The following is a 19600-nucleotide window of genomic DNA, read 5'->3' as shown; positions in this document are numbered from 1 at the left end:
GAGCTCATCAAGCTTCCGAACTGGACGGCTCCGGCGAGTAAGGGCACTCCGCCTCCTCCTCCGGCGAGTGATCAGGGCACTCAGCCTCCTTCTCCGGCGCGTGGCGGCACTCCGCCTCCTTCTCCGCCAGCGCCGGCGCGCCAGAGCAGCCATCCTCCTCCTTCTCCACCTCGTCAGCAAGGGCGGAAGAGACCCGCCGCCGCTGCGGCTGCTCCGGCGCGTCGTAGTCCTTCTCCTCCGCCTCGTAAGCAAGGAAAGAAGACAGCCGCAGCCGCTCCGTTTGCTCTGCCGGCGTCTAGCAGTACAGCTGCCAGAGGCGGGAGGCAATACAGATTCGGTCCTTCTCTGAAGACTCCAGAGAAGTTACCATACGAGAGGACCGAGGAGGAAACCAGGAAGATCGTGCGAGCCGAAGTGACAAACTTCTTTGAAGGGGTGAAAGCAAAGAAACATCCACCTCCGGAGGAGAAGGTAGATCCGGTGAAAGCAAAGCGCACTCTAGCTGCCCTGACAAAACCACCAAAGTCTCCGCCGTGAGGCAACTATGAGCGCATTCTTGCAAAGACATATGCCGAAGCGGAGCGGTCGGGAAGTACTGTCAGTGATAAAAGGTTAAAAGAACGACGAGCTGGGAAAAAAATTGCCCAGCTCGGCGAACAAGCGAACCAATCGTGCCCCCCGCTCAAGGTGTCAAAAGACATCGTCGCTAATGATCCGAGTATGGTGCCCGGTTATAGCAATCTTGGAGATTACCTGCCCGACGATGTACATTATGAAATCATGGAGGTGGACGAACACAAATACCATTACGGGAAGCCTCTCGTCAAAGATGAAAGATCTCTAAGCACGATGATGCGAAGACTACATGATTGGTACATGAAAACCTGCAGAGAGTCTGATGGGATGGATACTTTGACGCTGAGAGTTAAACCGGAGCATGACCTCGTTGGAATTGATCTGCTGAATGTTCCATTTGAGGATTTCTTCCAGTTTTACAATCAAAAGGCCCTCGATAAAACAACGATCACTTGCTACTGTCTGTAAGTAGTACTACTTCTGTCATTAAGTCTCTCTATATAGGTCAGCTCTTTCATTGCATGTATTTATACTTATCCTCACTATATTATGCAAATTGAAGATCGCCGAATTGAAGAAAAGACAAATCGGTGATATTGGGTTCATTAACACAAATCTCATAGATGCATATACGGTTGAAAAACATCCCAAAGAAGCCGAGGCCAACTTGCTACAATCGTTGGTATTAAATCAAAACAAAGATATAATACTCTTTCCTTACAACTTCAAGTGAGTGTTACTGTCTTGTGCATATTCGGTTTCCCTTATTAGTCCAGGTTATGGTAATGTAATTGATGACTTATGCATGCATGCGCAACTTCCACTATATTCTCCTAGAGATTAAGCTTGAGGAGGGAGTAGTAACCGTCTTAGACTCGAGACGAAAAGATCCCTAGGACTATGCGAACATGACTCAAATGCTCGAGAAGTAAGTTAAATCGATCATTATCCACCATATCAGCAACTTTGGTCATTTCCTGATATCAAGTAATTGTTTTCTTTGTCTGGCAGGGTTTGGAGAAAATTCACCTCAAAAGCTCCGGGACTGCCGAAGAAGCTGCAATTTAATCACCCGAAAGTAAGTACTATAGTAGCATGTTCCGCGCATCTCCTAGTGATTCAAGCGCTAGTTTCATCAATACCATTTAGCATGCTTGCTTATCAGTTTGATTGACCTCTATTTCTTGTAAAGTGGTTGTGGCAGGAACCCGGGAATAATTACTGTGGATACTACGTTTGCGAGTCCATCCGCTACACGACCTGTGAGCGGGGCTACACTGAAGAACAATATGAAGTGCGTAAGCAATAATATTCACAATTTTATTGTATTACCATCATTTGTGTTGAGTTTCATTTATTCATATATATATATATATGTATTGACCCCCTTCTTCAAATTAGATGTTTCGGAAGCGGGATGAACTCCTAGCACCAGATCGTATGCGAGGAATTCAAGAGGAATTGGCGGCATTCTTCCTTGACCACGTGATCGCTGAAAACGGAGAATACTATGTGGACCTTGTGTTCCTACAATTTAATTAGGCGATTGTATTGTAAGAGATAATTATTTTATATATGTAGCCGGTAGTGTCGGATAGATATACGAGAACTTGTTGTTCGACCAATATCTCGGAGAAGGAGAGGTGGTCGATATCACTTCTCTCTGTATGCATATGTTCATGACGATCTTATGTTTCCTTCATTTGATTACTAGCTAGCGTGTCTACTCCTCTCCATACGTATATAGTACGTAGCGTCGACCAAGCACGGAGATAAGAGAGGACACTTCTCTCTATTAATTAGCTAGCTAACACAATATATGAAACACCTAAATTAACCCCCCAAAACCCCTAAACCACCCCTTTAAGAAAACAAAAACCTCAGCTCCTGCCAGGTGCTGACGCGTGGATGCCTATTGGTCCCGGTTGGTGACACCAACCGGGAAAAAAGGCCCTGCCTATTGGTCCCGGTTGGTGGCACCAACCAGGACCAAAGGCCCTCCTGCCTGGGCTCCCCGCACAGGCCACGTGGACGGCCTTTAGTCCCGGTTCGTGTAAGAACCGGGACTAAAGGGCTAGGGCATTAGTAACGACCCTTTAGTCCCGGTTCCAGAACCGGGACTAAAGGCCCTTATGAACCGGGGTAAAAGCCCCTTTTCCTACTAGTGGTAGCCACCGCCAACGAACCGCTGCCATACTATGTCTCTGACCTCCGCCTTTTCACGCTGGTATCCTTCGCCGACGGATTCGAGCAAGGACGCCCGGTGATGGCCGAATCGAGCCTTTCTCCGCCGCTTGCACCGGCTGCTCCTCGCCCTCGATTCGTTGCCTCCAAGCCTGCCCCGAGCCCACTGAGCTCCCCTGCTGCATCTAATTGAGCTCCTCTCGATTTCCCCCTATCTCCCCTGCTCTATTTCACGCTGTAGCGCCATCCCCCGCGAGCTCCGAGCACGGCCGCCGCCATGGCGGACGAACTCAAGCAGTTTGTGCTCCCCTGCCCCCTGCCTAGTCCAGTAGCAAGCGGCGAATCCCTGTCATGGTCTTCTCCCGACGAACCCCTGCGGTCCGGCACCACCCACCGTGGTCTGCTCCCGACCCCCCAAGCAATCCGGCGACGGCCGCTTCGCCACCCAGAGGCCGGCACAGGACCTCCTGGGCCTGTCCTCCATCCGTGTTTGGCTTGTGGCCGGGAGCCGTGGCAGGCGGCCGAGCGTGGTGCTGTGTGGCGCAGAAGCCGGCGGTGCTGGGAGGTTCGTTAGCCGGCGGCATGCCTGGCCGGAGCCGCGGGCCCCCATGTGTGTACGGAGGCGTGAGAGTGCGTGGAGAAAAGTCGTGAGGAGACGGGGTTGACCGGTTGCCGCCGTCTCCCTCCACCACGTGGACCTGTCATCAGGACCCACTTATCAGGTTTTCAATTAAATGGTTTTAATCGAGCGATCAGCGTTTTTTGGAAACTGTCAGCGCAATGTTGGTGGTTTTTTGAAAAAAAATCGAATGGTGGCGGTTTTGTGAATTAGGGTCCCCAATTGTGGTGGTTTTTTGCAATTTACTCTTGATTTGGTGCATCCTCCTCCATGGGTCGTCCAGGCCTATTACTCCCTCCATTTTTATATATAAGGCCGCTATGAAATATACATTTTGCATCTATATAAGGCCACCAACAGTAATAGAGGCAAAATTAATGATATTTTCTCGTACTAACAACCTGTTTAATACTTGTATGCATGCAGTCATAATGACAGTTAGCTACCTCCTCCACTCAGTTTCTTTGCATGCATGTGAGTACTCCCTCCATTCCCTTATACAAGGCCATTATGAAAAATACATTTTGCATCTATACAAGGCCACTAACCGTAATCGAGGCAACAATTAATGATGTTTTCTCGTACTACCAACTTTTTTATTACTTGTATGCATGTAGTCATAATGACACTGTGCTACTTCCTTCTTATTCCTTCCTTGTATGCATGCTGACATATTAATGATCCCGGTTAGCGAAAAGAAAAGTGGGCTTGCAAAACAGTCATTAAATTCTGCCTTGGTACCTGTAATTTGAGTTTGTGGCCTTGTATAAGGAAATGGAGGGAGTATTAATGATCCCAGTAAACAAGAAAAAAAGTTGACTTGAAAAGCAGGCATTATATTTTACATTGGTACCTGTAATTCGAGTTTGTGGCCTTGTATACAAAAATGGAGAGAGTATTATAGCTCGATAAGTTCCCTAAAAAAACTCGATAAGTCGTGTTGTACTGGTTTGGCCTGATTTTTTCGTTTTCCTTACATATAGGGCCATTTTTTGGACACAGTATAAACACAAGCGCTCATATATACGCGCATACACTCACCCTTATAAACGCACACACATGCACACCTATCCCTACGAGCACCTCTGAGAGACTGAGCTGACATATCATCTTGAAATTTTACAAAGTCATCATAGACGCCTCGTTGTTTGAAATGGTTATTCCTCTCGACGTGCTTGTGTCGTCTGGCGGCGCTCTAGGCTTATTTAGCTATATAAATAATGTAGTCGTGCTAAAAAAGAGAAGATAAATAATGCAGTCATGTTGTGCTGGTTTCTCTGATTCCCCCCTTCCCATTTTTTGAGGCACCGATTTCCGCTTCCATGGGCCTTGTTTCCGCATGGCAACTCTTTGTTGATGTGGTTTTGTCCACTGCTGGCGGTCCAGGCCTATTTCAGCTCGATAGATAATGTGGTCGTGGTTTCTCCCGATTCGCCCCTCCTTTTCTTGAGGTATCGACCCCCACCACCCGCCCCCTTCACTTATAATTTACCAAACTTTACATGATTTTTGGTTCAACATTTGTTATAAAAACTTTATCAACTTTCTTTTGCAAAAGGGACCAGAAGTATAAAGCATCCCATACACAATAAATTTTATATCGAGGTCCTTCCACAACCGAAGGACCACTATCGTCGCCAGAACCAGCGACGGGCAAAGGCAAGGCGAATCCACAGTCACATCGACGGAGCCTGGAGTGGACGATTGCTTCGTCCTAGTTGCCACTTCGCGAGCGGGAAAGGAAAAGGAGTGAATAACCAGAAGTCTCTGTGTGTTTCTTGGTGTCAATCGAGCACAAATATAGGAGCTTAAAGTTGAATTTTAACTTAATCTTATCGACGCATATAATATCTAATCAAAATATACCTGAAATGGTGAAAACTTTTGGTGTCTCTATGTACTGGTCTACAATGTATGATAATAAATCAATCTAGCTAACAACAGTCATCGGCTTTGACTATGAAGCTCGTGCATTATATATGTATGCAGTTGTCAAATAATACTAGAAGTGGACTTGAGGAGCTTAACGATCTCGCCGTCCACATGGAAGCACTTGGCAAGGACAGCGTCGGGGATATCCGGGTCAACATTGAGGAGCCACATCACAACAAGCAGGACGTCAGACATTTCTATGTTCTTGAGAGATATTTATGTTCTTTGGAGATATTTATGTTAACACCTTTCTCCCCGAGGCAGTCGAGGTACCCAGCGAGGCTGCGAAAATCAGCAACAGAATCGCGGCAGATGACCCGCACTCAGCCACGTCCTAGAGCTAGTGCCATTGGTGGCACATCGATTCCGACAACGGCGTATCGATTCCACGACGGGGTGTTGATTACGGGCTGTCGGGTAGCAATTTCGATACAGGGTGACGATTGCGGTGGTCAGGAGGTAGAGGGAAGGGGAAGGAGAGGGAGTGGGCCGCAGATGAGGTTGAAGACGGAGCTGAAACTTCCTTTCCGGGCGAGCGGTTGGCGGATGGAGCGCGCTTCAAACCAACGCCCACAACCTCCAAATATGGATGCTCGGGGGCTCAATATAGACCGTACTCTAATTTTTTTGGTGATCCGTAGCCAGATGATGACTTTGCTAGAGTGGCCTTTTCGTCCAAAATCGACATATTGTCGGTTATTATGCCAATCGGTCCGATATGGCGACTCTGCTAGAGTTGCCCTAAGAAGTCCTTTTTTAGAAAAGAATTCAATCACAACACATGAATAAATGCAAGCAACATGTAAATATATGAGTCGTGTCAGGTCTCTGCTACAGAGCTATATATGGCATACAATATATTTAATATAATAAATTTCCCTTTACTTATTTACGGTAAATCAAATGTTTGTTCTGTTCTCTATGTTCATGTACGTAATTCTTCATAAACCTCTATGCTTATTGAATTCGTCCCATGCCATCCCATTTATAATGTACATAAATCAGATGAACAAAAAAAAGAACTGATTTTAGTGAGGACGATGACAACAAATCAAAAGCCCTAAAAATGCACCATTATTTTACAGTAGCTAGATGAAGTAGACATATGCTATATGTTGAGGAACGCAGTAATTTTAAAAATTTCCTACGGACACGCAAGATCTATCATGGTGATGCATAACGACAAGCGGGGAGAGTGTGTCCACGTACCCTCGTAGACCGAAAGCGGAAGCGTTTTATAAACGCGGTTGATGTAGTCGTACGTCTTCACGATTCGACCGATCCAAGTACCGAACGCACGACACGTCCGAGTTCAGCACACGTTCTGTTCGATGACGTCCCTCGTACTCTTGATCCAGTTGAGGCCGAGGGAGAGTTCCGTCAGCATGACGGCATGGTGACGGTGATGATGATGTTACCGGCGCAGGGCTTCGCCTAAGCACTACGACGATATGATCGAGGTGTGTAACTGTGGAGGGGGGCACCGCACACGGCTAAGAAATCAACTTATGTGTTTATGGGGTGCCCCCTCCCCCGTATATAAAGGAGTGGAGGAGGGGGAGGGCCGGCCCTCCTAGGCGCGCCCAAGGTGGGGAGTCCTATTCCCGGTGGGAGTAGGATTCCCCCTTCCCTAGTTGGAGTAGGAGAGGGAAGGAAGGGGAAGGAGGGAGGAAGGAAAGGGGGGCCCGGCCCCCCTCCCAATTCGGATTGGGCTGGGGGGGGGGCGCCCCCTCCTTTGCTCCTTTCCCCTCCTTTCCACTAAGGCCCAATAAGGCTCATATACCTCCCGGGGGGTTCCGGTAACCTCCCGGTGCTCCGGTATATTCCCGATCTCACCCGGAACCACTCCAATGTCCAAATATAGTCGTCCAATATATCAATCTTTATGTCTCGACCATTTCGAGACTCCTCATCATGTCCGTGATCATATCCGGGACTCCGAACTACCTTCGGTACATCAAAACACATAAACTCATAATACCGATCGTCACCGAATGTTAAGCGTGCGGACCCTACGGGTTCGAGAACTATGTAGACATGACCGAGACACGTCTCCGGTCAATAACCAATAGCGGAACCTGGATGCTCATATTGGTTCCTACATATTCTACGACGATCTTTATCGGTCAAACCGCATAACAACATACGTTGTTCCCTTTGTCATCGGTATGTTACTTGCCCAAGATTCGATCGTCGGTATCTCAATACCTAGTTCAATCTCATTACCGGCAAGTCTCTTTACTCGTTCCGTAATGCATCATCCCGTAACTAACTCATTAGTTACATTGCTTGCAAGGCTTATAGTGATGTGCATTACCGAGAGGGCCCAGAGATACCTCTCCGACAATCGGAGTGACAAATCTTAATCTTGATCTATGCCAACTCAACAAGTACCATCGGAGACACCTGTAGAGCACCTTTATAATCACCCAGTTATGTTGTGACGTTTGGTAGCACACAAAGTGTTCATCCGGTATTTGGGAGTTGCATAATCTCATAGTCATAGGAACATGTATAAGTCATGAAGAAAGCAATAGCAATATACTAAACGATCAAATGCTAAGGTAACGGAATGGGTCAAGTCAATCACATCATTCTCTAATGATGTGATCCCGTTAATCAAATGACAACTCATGTCTATGGCTAGGAAACTTAACCATCTTTGATTCAACGAGCTAGTCAAGTAGAGGCATACTAGTGACACTCTGTTTGTCTATGTATCCACACATGTACTAAGTTTTCGGTTAATACAATTCTAGCATGAATAATAAACATTTATCATAAAATAAGGAAATGAATAAAAACTTTATTATTGCCTCTAGGGCATATTTCCTTCAGTCTCCCACTTGCACTAGAGTCAATAATCTAGTTCACATCGTCATGTGATTTAACACCAATAGTTCACATCACCATGTGATTAACACCCATAGTTTACATCGCCATGTGACCAACACTCAAAGGGTTTACTAGAGTCAGTAATCTTAGTTCACATTGCCATGTGATTAACACCCAAAGAGTACTAAGGTGTGATGATGTTTTGCTTGTGAGAGAAGTTTAGTCAACGGGTCTGCCACATTCAGAGCCGTATGTATTTTGCAAATTTTCTATGTCTACAATGCTCTGCATGGAGCTACTCTAGCTAAATGCTCCCACTTTCAATATGTATCCAGATGGAGACTTAGAGTCATCTGGATCAGTGTTAAAACTTGCATCGACGCAACCCTTTACGATGAACCTTTTGTCACCTCCATAATCGAGAAACATATCCTTATTCCACTAAGGATAATTATGACCGCTGTGCAGTGATCTACTCCTAGATCACTATTGTACTCCCTTGCCAAACTCAGTGTAGGGTATACAATAGATCTGGTACACAGCATGGCATACTTTATAGAACCTATGGCTGAGGCATAGGGAATGACTTTCATTCTCTTTCTATCTTCTGCCGTCGGGCTTTGAGTCTTACTCAATTTCACACCTTGTAACACAGGCAAGAACTCTTTCTTTGACTGTTCCATTTTGAACTACTTCAAAATCTTGTCAAGGTATGTACTCATTGAAAAAACTTATCAAGCGTCTTGATCTATCTCTATAGATCTTGATGCTCAATATGTAAGCAGTTTCACCGAAGTCTTTCTTTGAAAAACTCCTTTCAAATACTCCTTTATGCTTTCCAGAAAATTCTACATTGTTTCCGATCAATAATATGTCATTCACATATACTTATCAGAAATGATGTAGTGCTCCCACTCACTTTCTTGTAAATACAGGCTTCACCGCAAGTCTGTATAAAACTATATGCTTTGATCAACTCATCAAAGCGTATATTCCAACTCCGAGATGCTTGCACCAGTCCATAGATGGATCGCTGGAGCTTGCACATTTTGTTAGTACCTTTAGGATCTACAAAACCTTCTGGTTGCATCATATACAACTCTTCTTTAAAAAATCCATTTAAGGAATGTAGGTTTGACATCCATTTGCCAAATTTCATGAAATGTGGCAATTGCTAACATGATTCGGACAGACTTTTAAGCATCGATACAATCTCATTGTAGTCAACACCTTGAACTTGTCAAAAACCTTTTTTGACAAGTCTAGCTTTGTAGATAGTAACACTACTATCAGCGTCCGTCTTCCTCTTGAAGATCCATTTATTTTCTATGGCTTGCCGATCATCGGGCAAGTCAACCAAAGTCCACAGTTTGTTCTCATACATGGATCCCATCTCAGATTTTATGGCCTCAAGCCATTTCGCGGGATCTGGGCTCATTATCGCTTCCTCATAGTTCATAGGTTCGTCATGGTCAAGTAACATGACCTCCAGAACAGGATTACCGTACCACTCTGGTACGGATCTTACTCTGGTTGACCTACGAGGTTTGGTAGTAACTTGATCTGAAGTTACATGATCATCATCATTAGCTTCCTCACTAATTGGTGTAGGAATCACAGGAACAGATTTCTGTGATGAACTACTTTCCAATAAGGGAGTAGGTACAGTTACCTCATCAAGTTCTACTTTCCTCCCACTCACTTCTTTCAAGAGAAACTCCTTCTCTAGAAAGGATCCATTCTTAGCAACAAATGTCTTGCCTTCGGATCTGTGATAGAAGGTGTACCCAACAGTCTCCTTTGGGTATCCTATGAAGACACATTTCTCCGATTTGGGTTCGAGCTTATCAGGTTGAAGCTTTTTCACATAAGCATCGCAACCCCAAACTTTAAGAAACGACAACTTTGGTTTCTTGCCAAACCACAATTCATAAGGTGTCGTTTCAACGGATTTAGATGGTGCCCTACTTAACGTGAATGCAGCCGTCTCTAATGCATAACCCCAAAACGATAGCGGTAAATCAGTAAGAGACATCATAGATCGCACCATATCTAATAAAGTGCGATTATGACGTTCGGACACACCATTACGCTGTGGTGTTCCGGGTGGCGTGAGTTGCGAAACTATTCCGCATTGTTTCAAATGAAGATCAAACTCGTAACTCAAATATTCTCCTCCACGATCAGATCGTAGAAACTTTATTTTCTTGTTATGATGATTTTCCACTTCACTCTGAAATTATATGAACTTTTCAAATGTTTCAGACTTATGTTTTATCAAGTAGATATACCCATATCAGCTCAAATCATTTGTGAATGTCAGAAAATAACGATACCCACCGCGAGCCTCAACACTCATCGGATCGCATACATCAGTATGTATTATTTCCAATAAGTCAGTTGCTCGCTCCATTGTTCCGGAGAACGAAGTCTTAGTCATCTTGCCCATAAGGCATGGTTCGCAAGCATCAAGTGATTCATAATCAAGTGATTCCAAAATCCATTCAGCATGGAGTTTCTTCATGCGCTTTACACCAATATGACCTAAACGGAGTGCCACAAATAAGGTGCACTATCATTATTAACTTTGCATCTTTTGGCTTCATTATTATGAATATGTGTATCACTACGATCGAGATCCAACAAACCATTTTCATTGGGTGTATGACCACAGAAGGTTTTATTCATGTAAACAGAACAACAATTATTCTCTAACTTAAATGAATAACCGTATTGCAATAAACATGATCAAATCATATTCATGCTCAACGCAAACACCAAATAACACTTATTTAGGTTCAACACTAATCCCAAAAGTATAGGGAGTGTGCGATGATGATCATATCAATCTTGGAACTACTTCCAACACACATCGTCACCTCGCCCTTAACTAGTTTCTGTTCATTCTGCAACTCCTGTTTCGAGTTACTACTCTTAGAAATTGAACCAGTATCAAATGCCGAGGGGTTGCTATAAACACTAGTAAAGTATACATCAATAACATGTATATCCAATATACCTTTGTTCACTTTGCCATCCTTCTTATCCGCCAAGTATCCAGGGCAGTTCCACTTCCAGTGACCGTTTCCTTTGCAGTAGAAGCACTCAGTTTCAGGCTTGGGTCTAGCTTTGGGCTTCTTCACGGGAGTGACAACTTGTTTGTCATTCTTTCTTGAAGTTCCCTTTCTATTCCTTTGCTCTTTTCTTAAATCTAGTGGTCTTGTAAACCATCAACATTTGATGCTCTTTCCTGATTTCTACCTTCGCCGATTTCAGCATCGCGAAGAGCTTGGGAATTACTTTCGTCATCCCTTGCATATTATAGTTCATCACGAAGTTCTAGTAACTTGGTGATAGTGACTAGAGAACTTTGTCAATTACTATCTTAGCTGGAAGATTAACTCCCACTTGATTCAAGCAATTGTAGTACCCAGACAATCTGAGCACATGCTCACTGGTTGAGCTATTCTCCTCCATCTTGTAGGCAAAGTACTTGTCAAAGGTCTCATACCTTTCGATATGGGCATGAGTCTGAAATACTAATTTCAACTCTTGGAACATCTCATATGCTCCGTGGCGTTTCAAAAATGTCTTTGAAGCCCCGATTCTAAGCCGTAAAGCATGGTGCACTAAACTATCAAGTAGTCATCATATTGAGCTTGCAAAACGTTCATAACGTCTGCATTTGTTCCTGCAATCGGTCTCTCACCTAGCGGTGCATCAAGGCCATAATTTTTCTGTGCAACAATTCCTCAGATCACGGATCCAATCCGCATCATTGCTACTAACATCTTTCAACTTAGTTTTCTCTAGGAACATATCAAAAATAAAACAGGGGAGCTAAACGCGAGCTATTGATCTACAACATAGATATGCTAATACTACCAGGACTAAGTTCATGATAAATTAAAGTTCAATTAATCATATTACTTAAGAACTCCCACTTAGATAGACATCCCTCTAATCATCTAAGTGATCACGTGATCCAAATCAACTAAACCATGTCCGATCATCACGTGAGATGGAGTAGTTTTCAATGGTGAACATCACTATGTTGATCATATCTACTATATGATTCACGCTCGACCTTTTGGTCTCAGTGTTCCGAGGCCATATTTGCATATGCTAGGCTCGTCAAGTTTAACCCAAGTATTCTGCGTGTGTAAAACTGGCTTGCACCCGTTGTATAAGAACGTTGAGCTTATCACACCCGATCATCATGTGGTGTCTCGGCACGACGAACTTTGGCAACGGTGCATACTCAGGGAGAACACTTGTACCTTGAAATTTTTAGTGAGAGATCATCTTATAATGCTACCGTCAATCAAAGCAGAATAAGATGCATAAAGGATAAACATCACATGCAATCAATATAAGTGATATGATATGGCCATCATCATCTTGTGCCTTTGATCTCCATCTCCAAAGCACCGTCATGATCACCATCGTCACCGGCTTGACACCTTGATCTCCATCGAAGCATCGTTGTCGTCTCGCCAAGTATTGCTACTACAACTATCGCTACCGCTTAGTGATAAAGTAAAGCAATTACATGGCGATTGCATTGCATACAATAAAGCGACAACCATATGGCTCTTGCCAGTTGCCGCTAACTCCGTTACAAAACACGATCATCTCATACAATAAAATATAACATCATGACTTGACCATATCACATCACAACATGCCCTGCAAAAACAAGTTAGACGTCCTCTACTTTGTTGTTGCAAGTTTTACGTGGCTACTACGGGCTGAGCAAGAACCGTTCTTACCTATGCATCAAAACCACAACGATAGTTCGTCAAGTTAGTGTTGTTTTAACCTTCAACAAGGACCGGGCATAGTCACATTCGGTTCAACTAAAGTTGAAGAAACTGACACCCGCCAGCCACCTGTGTGCTAAGCACGTCGGTAGAACCAGTCTCGCGTAAGCGTACGCGTAATGTCGGTCCGGGCCGCTTCATCCAACAATACCGCCGAACCAAAGTATGACATGCTAGTAAGCAGTATGACTTGTATCGCCCACAACTCACTTGTGTTCTACTCGTGCATATAACATCTACGCATAAACCTGGCTCGGATGCCACTTTTGGGGAACGCAGTAACTTCAAAAATTTCCTACGGACACGCAAGATCTATCATGGTGATGCATAGCAACGAGCGGGGAGAGTGTGTCTACGTACCCTCGTAGACCGAAAGCGTTTTATCACCGCGATTGATGTAGTCGTACGTCTTCACGATCCGACCGATCCAAGTACCGAACGCACAACACTTCCGAGTTCAGCACACGTTCTGCTCGATGACGTCCCTCGTACTCTTGATCCAGTTGAGGCCGAGGGAGAGTTCCGTCAGCACGACGGCGTGGTGACGGTTATTATGATGTTACCGGCGCAGGGCTTCGCCTAAGCACTACGACGATATGACCGAGGTGTGTAACCGTGGAGGGGGGCACCGCACACGGCTAAGAAATCAACTTGTGTGTTTATGGGGTGCCCCCTCCCCCGTATATAAAGGAGTGGAGGAGGGGGAGGCCCGGCCCTCCTAGGCGCGCCCAAGGGGGGTAGTCCTACTCCCGGTGGGAGTAGGATTCCCCCTTCCCTAGTTGGAGTAGGAGAGGGAAGGAAGGGGAAGGAGGGAGGAAGGAAAGGGGGGACGCCCCCCTCCCAATTCGGATTGGGCTTGGGGGGGGCCCTCCTTTGCTCCTTTCCCCTCCTTTCCGCTAAGGCCCAATAAGGCCCATATACCTCTGGGGGGGGGTTCCGGTAACCTCCCGGTGCTCCGGTATATTCCCGATCTCACCCGGAACCATTCCGATGTCCAAATATAGTCGTCCAATATATCGATCTTTATGTCTCGGCCATTTCGAGACTCCTCGTCATCTCCGTGATCATATCCGGGACTCCGAACTACCTTCGGTACATCAAAACACATAAACTCATAATACCGATCGTCACCGAACGTTAAGCGTGCGGACCCTACGGGTTCGAGAACTATGTTGACATGACCGAGACACGTCTCCGGTCAATAACCAATAGCGGAACCTGGATGCTCATGTTGGTTCCTACATATTCTACGAAGATCTTTATCAGTCAAACCGCATAACAACATACGTTATTCCCTTTGTCATCGGTATGTTACTTGCCCGAGATTCAATCGTCGGTATCTCAATACCTAGTTCAATCTCGTTACCGGCAAGTCTCTTTACTCGTTCTGTAATGCATCATCCCGTAACTAATTCATTAGTTACATTGCTTGCAAGGCTTATAGTGATGTGCATTACCGAGAGGGCCCAGAGATACCTCTTCGACAATCGGAGTGACAAATCCTAATCTTGATCTATGCCAACTCAACAAGTACCATCGGAGACACCTTTAGAGCACCTTTATAATCACCCAGTTACGTTGTGACGTTTGGTAGCACACAAAGTGTTCCTCCGGTATTCGGGAGTTGCATAATCTCATAGTCATAGGAACATGTATAAGTCATGAAGAAAGCAATAGCAATATACTAAACGATCAAATGCTAAGCTAACGGAATGGGTCAAGTCAATCACATCATTCTCTAATGATGTGATCCCGTTAATCAAATGACAACTCATGTCTATGGCTAGGAAACTTAACCATCTTTGATTCAACGAGCTAGTCAAGTAGAGGCATACTAGTGACACTCTGTTTGTCTATGTATCCACACATGTACTAAGTTTCCGGTTAATACAATTCTAGCATGAATAATAAACATTCATCATGAAATAAGAAAATAAATAATAACTTTATTATTGCCTCTAGGGCATATTTCCTTCACTATATCCCTCTTTGGTGGTGTCAAGCTGCACCCAACTTCTTTTCTTGATATTCTTATAACTGCTTATGCACTTTGGAATGCTTGAACAATTTGGTTCTAGGTTGTGTTATTTTGGGAAATATGGTGAACCAGCGAAGCTGTGTTTATATATTGACAGAATGCATCGATTTACTGCTTTTGTAGAGTAAATAGTGGTCAACCCACATACATAGAGTAAATAGAATGCAGTTCTGGAGTTGTAACAATTAGTTGTTTTCATGTTATATTACTTATTATTGCCATTGCATAAGAATTGTTTTCCAATGTGGTGATTATCATTTCGACTCTTGTTATATATCACATGGATGGGTAGATCTGGGTTATTTGAGCATGATTTGAGGTAATAAATAGACCCAAGCCATTCTCGCAACTTGTTGGTAGCCACACCTCAAGGGCAAGGAAGAAATAGGCTAGAATATAAATTGCTTATTGTCAGGTTAACTGATAGATGATATATGCTCCCCCTATTATTGGTTAGTTGGATTAGTCCCTAAGAAAGTAATCTTGTCTAAATAAGGTAATGTCTAAGTGAATAGCACCATGTTGCTCAACTTGTATTGTAAACAAGAAACGTTCTCATGCACAATATCTTATCTTTTCTTCGATGCAAATAGATATCTATGACATTGAGTGAGACCGCATGTATCTGAATGGATATATATTATAAAGCAGTCCAACGACTTCAGATTTCCTTGTAACATTTCCAAATTTGTGTTGCTCATTTATGGATATAGTGCTATCACTATGCCATAGTGTTTAAAAAACCAGTCAAATCATACGTACATGTACCACTAATACCTACATTGACTCCTTAATGGTTGGTATTAAAATCACAATATAAGTACCGTTTAGGAGTTCCTATATACACTCATGGAGGCGCGTATATCATTCATGATCTTAAACCATATCATGTTTTTACAGTCTGATCGAACCGCATTCTTCTGAGCTCACATTTCAATCTTGCTCAAATTTCACATCAAAATTTAACTTCTCCAGGGGAATGGCATCTATAAAACTGGAGTTGGCTCTTGTTGTCCTCTCTTCCATTTGTTGTTCTCCAGAGATTAAAAATTCTCCCAAAGCCTATGTGTTCATGTTTACAACGATAGTAAAAACTAAAGAGTCTATGTTTACAGTGCTTTGGCAAAGTCCATGTTGTATATGGTTACTCCAGTTCTTTGGCAAAGTCAATGTTGTCAACAAACACCTGCATGAAAAATAGACAAACAGTTGAGTCCCGAACCGGTGAGCAATTAATGGTCCGACGATTAGCATGATGGAGACAAGGTGATACCTGGCTAGGGGAGACGCCCTTGGCTCTACAATACCCTTCTTATATAATATTATGCAACGTAAGAAGGATTATGTCGTCATATTATTAAGCTCGGTACCACTTAATATCCAGTTTAGGAGATCCCTCGTAGGGGAACGCTGAAATGCTTGGCTTCACATGGTCCGTAGGTTGATGGATGTTCAACTTTCAGACCAGTCAGATACAATCAGTTGGAAGTTAACCTCGAATGGAATTTTCTCTGTGAAATCCATGTATTTGGACTTAATTGATTCCGGTCCATTGTCGAGGTCTTTACACATGTGGAAGATTAAAGTTCCGCTTCGCATCAAAATCTTTATGTAGTTCGTGCACAAGGGAGTTATTTTGACCAAAGATAATTTGCTAAAAAGAAATTGGATTGGTAACTCCAGATGTTGTTTTTGTGGCCAAAATGAATCGATTAAACACCTCTTTCTCCGATGTCCGCTTGCATAATTGTTATGGCGATCAATACATATAGCTTTTAACATTCATCCCCCAACGAGTATAAACACGTTATTTGGGACGTGGCTTAGTGGAGTGGACAAATATATAGCTAAACATATTCGGATAGGGATATGTGCACTTTTTTGGGCTATATGGAACACGAGAAATGATATGATATTTAATGGGACAAACTTCACTAACTTTTTGCAGGTCATCTACAAAGCTACAACTTGGATCCGTATATGGTCGTTACTCACTCATGCGGATTTCAGGGAGCCTTTGGATATTGGGTGCAACCGCTGGGAGACGGTAGCACGGGCTATCTTCAACCGATTTGGATGGCGACTTAATAATAGGCTAGGTGTGTAGGCATCGTAGTCTATTCTTTATTGCTGGATGTGGAGCGTTTTCGCCGAGTGTGGCACGTTATATACTTATTTTTTTCTCTTTGCTCGGACTATGGGCAACTTTGGATTTTAAGAACTTTTTGTGCTTTTTTAATAATATGGCCGTATGCATCGATCTGTGCAAAGGCCGGAGGTAATCCTCCTTAAAAAAACAAAAAAAAGGTGATACCGATTTCCACCCATCGGGGTCCAGGATGGCTGTGATCTTGGTGCCAAGCCCCGGCAATGGGCCTGCCTCCCGCACCACTTGCCCTCCAGACAGCTTCACCACCTCGGCGGTCTTGTAGACATCATCGGTGCCTATCGCGATCTGTGGAAAACCCCCAGCATACCAAGAACTTAGCGATGCAACAACAATTGGTGGTTCAAATCGTCTATAAAGTATGAACTGCAAATGCAATGTAGATATCCATCCATACCTGAGCACAGGCACTCCCCTTGTCATATTCAGCAGCGACACCGTAGTTGTAGGTCAACTCCAGAACTGCATTCTAGTCTTCAGGTCCGTAACCCATCATCACCACCGTGTACTGCACAAGAGCTTGTGCCCAGTTTAACATATGTCGCTTTACAAAAAATTGGATAATAGATTGAGCATAGAGATCACCTTGTATTCAGGGTTGTCTCGCTTCCGGAGCAGTTTCATACCACAAGCCTACAATTTAGCGACGAGACATCACTATGGTGAGTCGGTGACCACTGAGGTACAACAAACCGCAAAACTTTCATGAACAAGAGGCAGTTCTAAGGTACCTACCTTCTCGTAGAAGCTTATGGCTCGGTCAAGATCACCGACACGAAGCATCACTTGGCCTAGTGGCTCTGGAGTCCCTGGCCTCTCTAGGATCTCGAACTTGTAGCCGTCAGGGTCTTCGATAAACGCAATCACGGTCTTGCCACCCTTGACAGGGCCAGGCTCCCTAGTCACCTTGCCTCCCTTTGCCCTTATGAGTTCAACTGTTTTCGCCACCTGTCGTGACAAACCATCAAGGTTCAAGGTAGTGTTCAAAAAAATAGAGCATCGTACTATACTTGTTACGAAATAACCATAAAGGCTCATGAAGTGGCGTGTTACATCATCAGTTGCGATGCCGAAATGACCGATGCCTGCTCCGATATCGTACGAGTCAACCCCGTAATCTGCAGATGAATAAGTTGTCAGGTCCACATTAGCAATGATAAAAATTACAGTGAGAATGCACTTGTTCTGAGGAAGGCATTGGTGTAGGTGAGCTCGATGGCAAAGTTGGTTTCCTCGGGGCCGTATCCGAGGAAGGCATTGGTGTACTTCTCTTCGGGTATGTCACGCTTCCTCAGCAGCTTCATGCCCAGGCATTCGGTGTAGAACCTGCACTCATTGGCCAGGAGAACACATCAGAATCCATCCTCCCGTGAAGACCAGCACGGGTGCTGCAGCCTGCAGCTACTACGGCGGCGGCTGACTTGATGGTCCTGTCGATGTCGCCGACGCCGTAGACGACGTGGAGGAGCCTCATGTTGTCCTTCTTGGCCCAGGCAAAGGCCTCGTCATTGCTGGAGAAGGAGGTGGCCGCGGCCTGCGCGGCGCCCGCGGAGGCGCGGAGCTTGAGCTTGGGCGTGCTCAGCCTGATGGGGTCGGACTGCAGAACTATTCCAAGAAGCGAGTAACAGATGAACGGAATCAGCCAGATGCAATGCTCGTGTTCTCGGTTGGCGTGGAGGACAGGAGGAGGGGACGTGAGCTTACCTGCGCCCGCGGCAGCGCTGGAGAGGAGCATGGATCTCCGGGGAACGGCGGCGGCTGGGGTGGCGCAGGCGACGGCGCCACGGCTGACGGCCATTGGGAGAGCCCTCATCGTGGTCGCGAAGCTGGGCCGTCCGCTGTGCTTGTGTGTTTGGTGGCGCTTTCTCGCGCTATCTATCCTCAGTTCCTCACTCGCTTAATTTCCTGGCCGAGAATGCCGGCTCTCTCTGCCACTGTGCCATCTACAGTCATCGCTCCAGTGAGAAGCCGCCACTTCCCTCGTAAGCGCCATGTATTCCTGCCGTATACTAGTTCAAAACTCTCTTATATTACGGAGAAAAATCCACATTACAACCTTAAACTAACCATTCGGTTTAAAATTCAACCCCGAACTTTAAAACCGGCCATTCTACACACCCGAACTAACCACATGGTTTTGACAAATTCAGGTAAACTACAGCAAATCCTCCGCCATCCTCATCACTAATGATGCTGAGGATAGAGCACGTGTGCAGAACCTTCTCCAATGCCCCATCGGCGAGTTCCCCTGTCGCTACCTTGGGCTCCAGTTGGCTATCAAAAAACTGACCAAAGCTCAATGGCAACCTCTTCTTGATCAAGTTCGGCACTTTATTCCTGCCTGGCAGAGAGGGCTCATGCAGCGGCCAGGTCGGCTCATACTGGTCAAATCTGTCATTGCAGCAAGGCCGGTACACCAACTTCTC

General features: G+C 44.8%; 1 pseudogene; it reads right to left on the bottom strand.

Moving 5' to 3' along the window:
• Positions 1-15869: 15869 nt before the first annotated feature.
• Positions 15870-19117, bottom strand: LOC123121849 (lactoylglutathione lyase GLX1-like; annotated as a pseudogene).
• Positions 19118-19600: the final 483 nt, after the last annotated feature.

This window comes from Triticum aestivum, chromosome 5D (genome assembly GCF_018294505.1).
Source record: "Triticum aestivum cultivar Chinese Spring chromosome 5D, IWGSC CS RefSeq v2.1, whole genome shotgun sequence".
NCBI classification, from domain to species: Eukaryota; Viridiplantae; Streptophyta; class Magnoliopsida; order Poales; family Poaceae; genus Triticum; species Triticum aestivum.
This window is presented reverse-complemented; position numbering and strand designations above follow the sequence as displayed.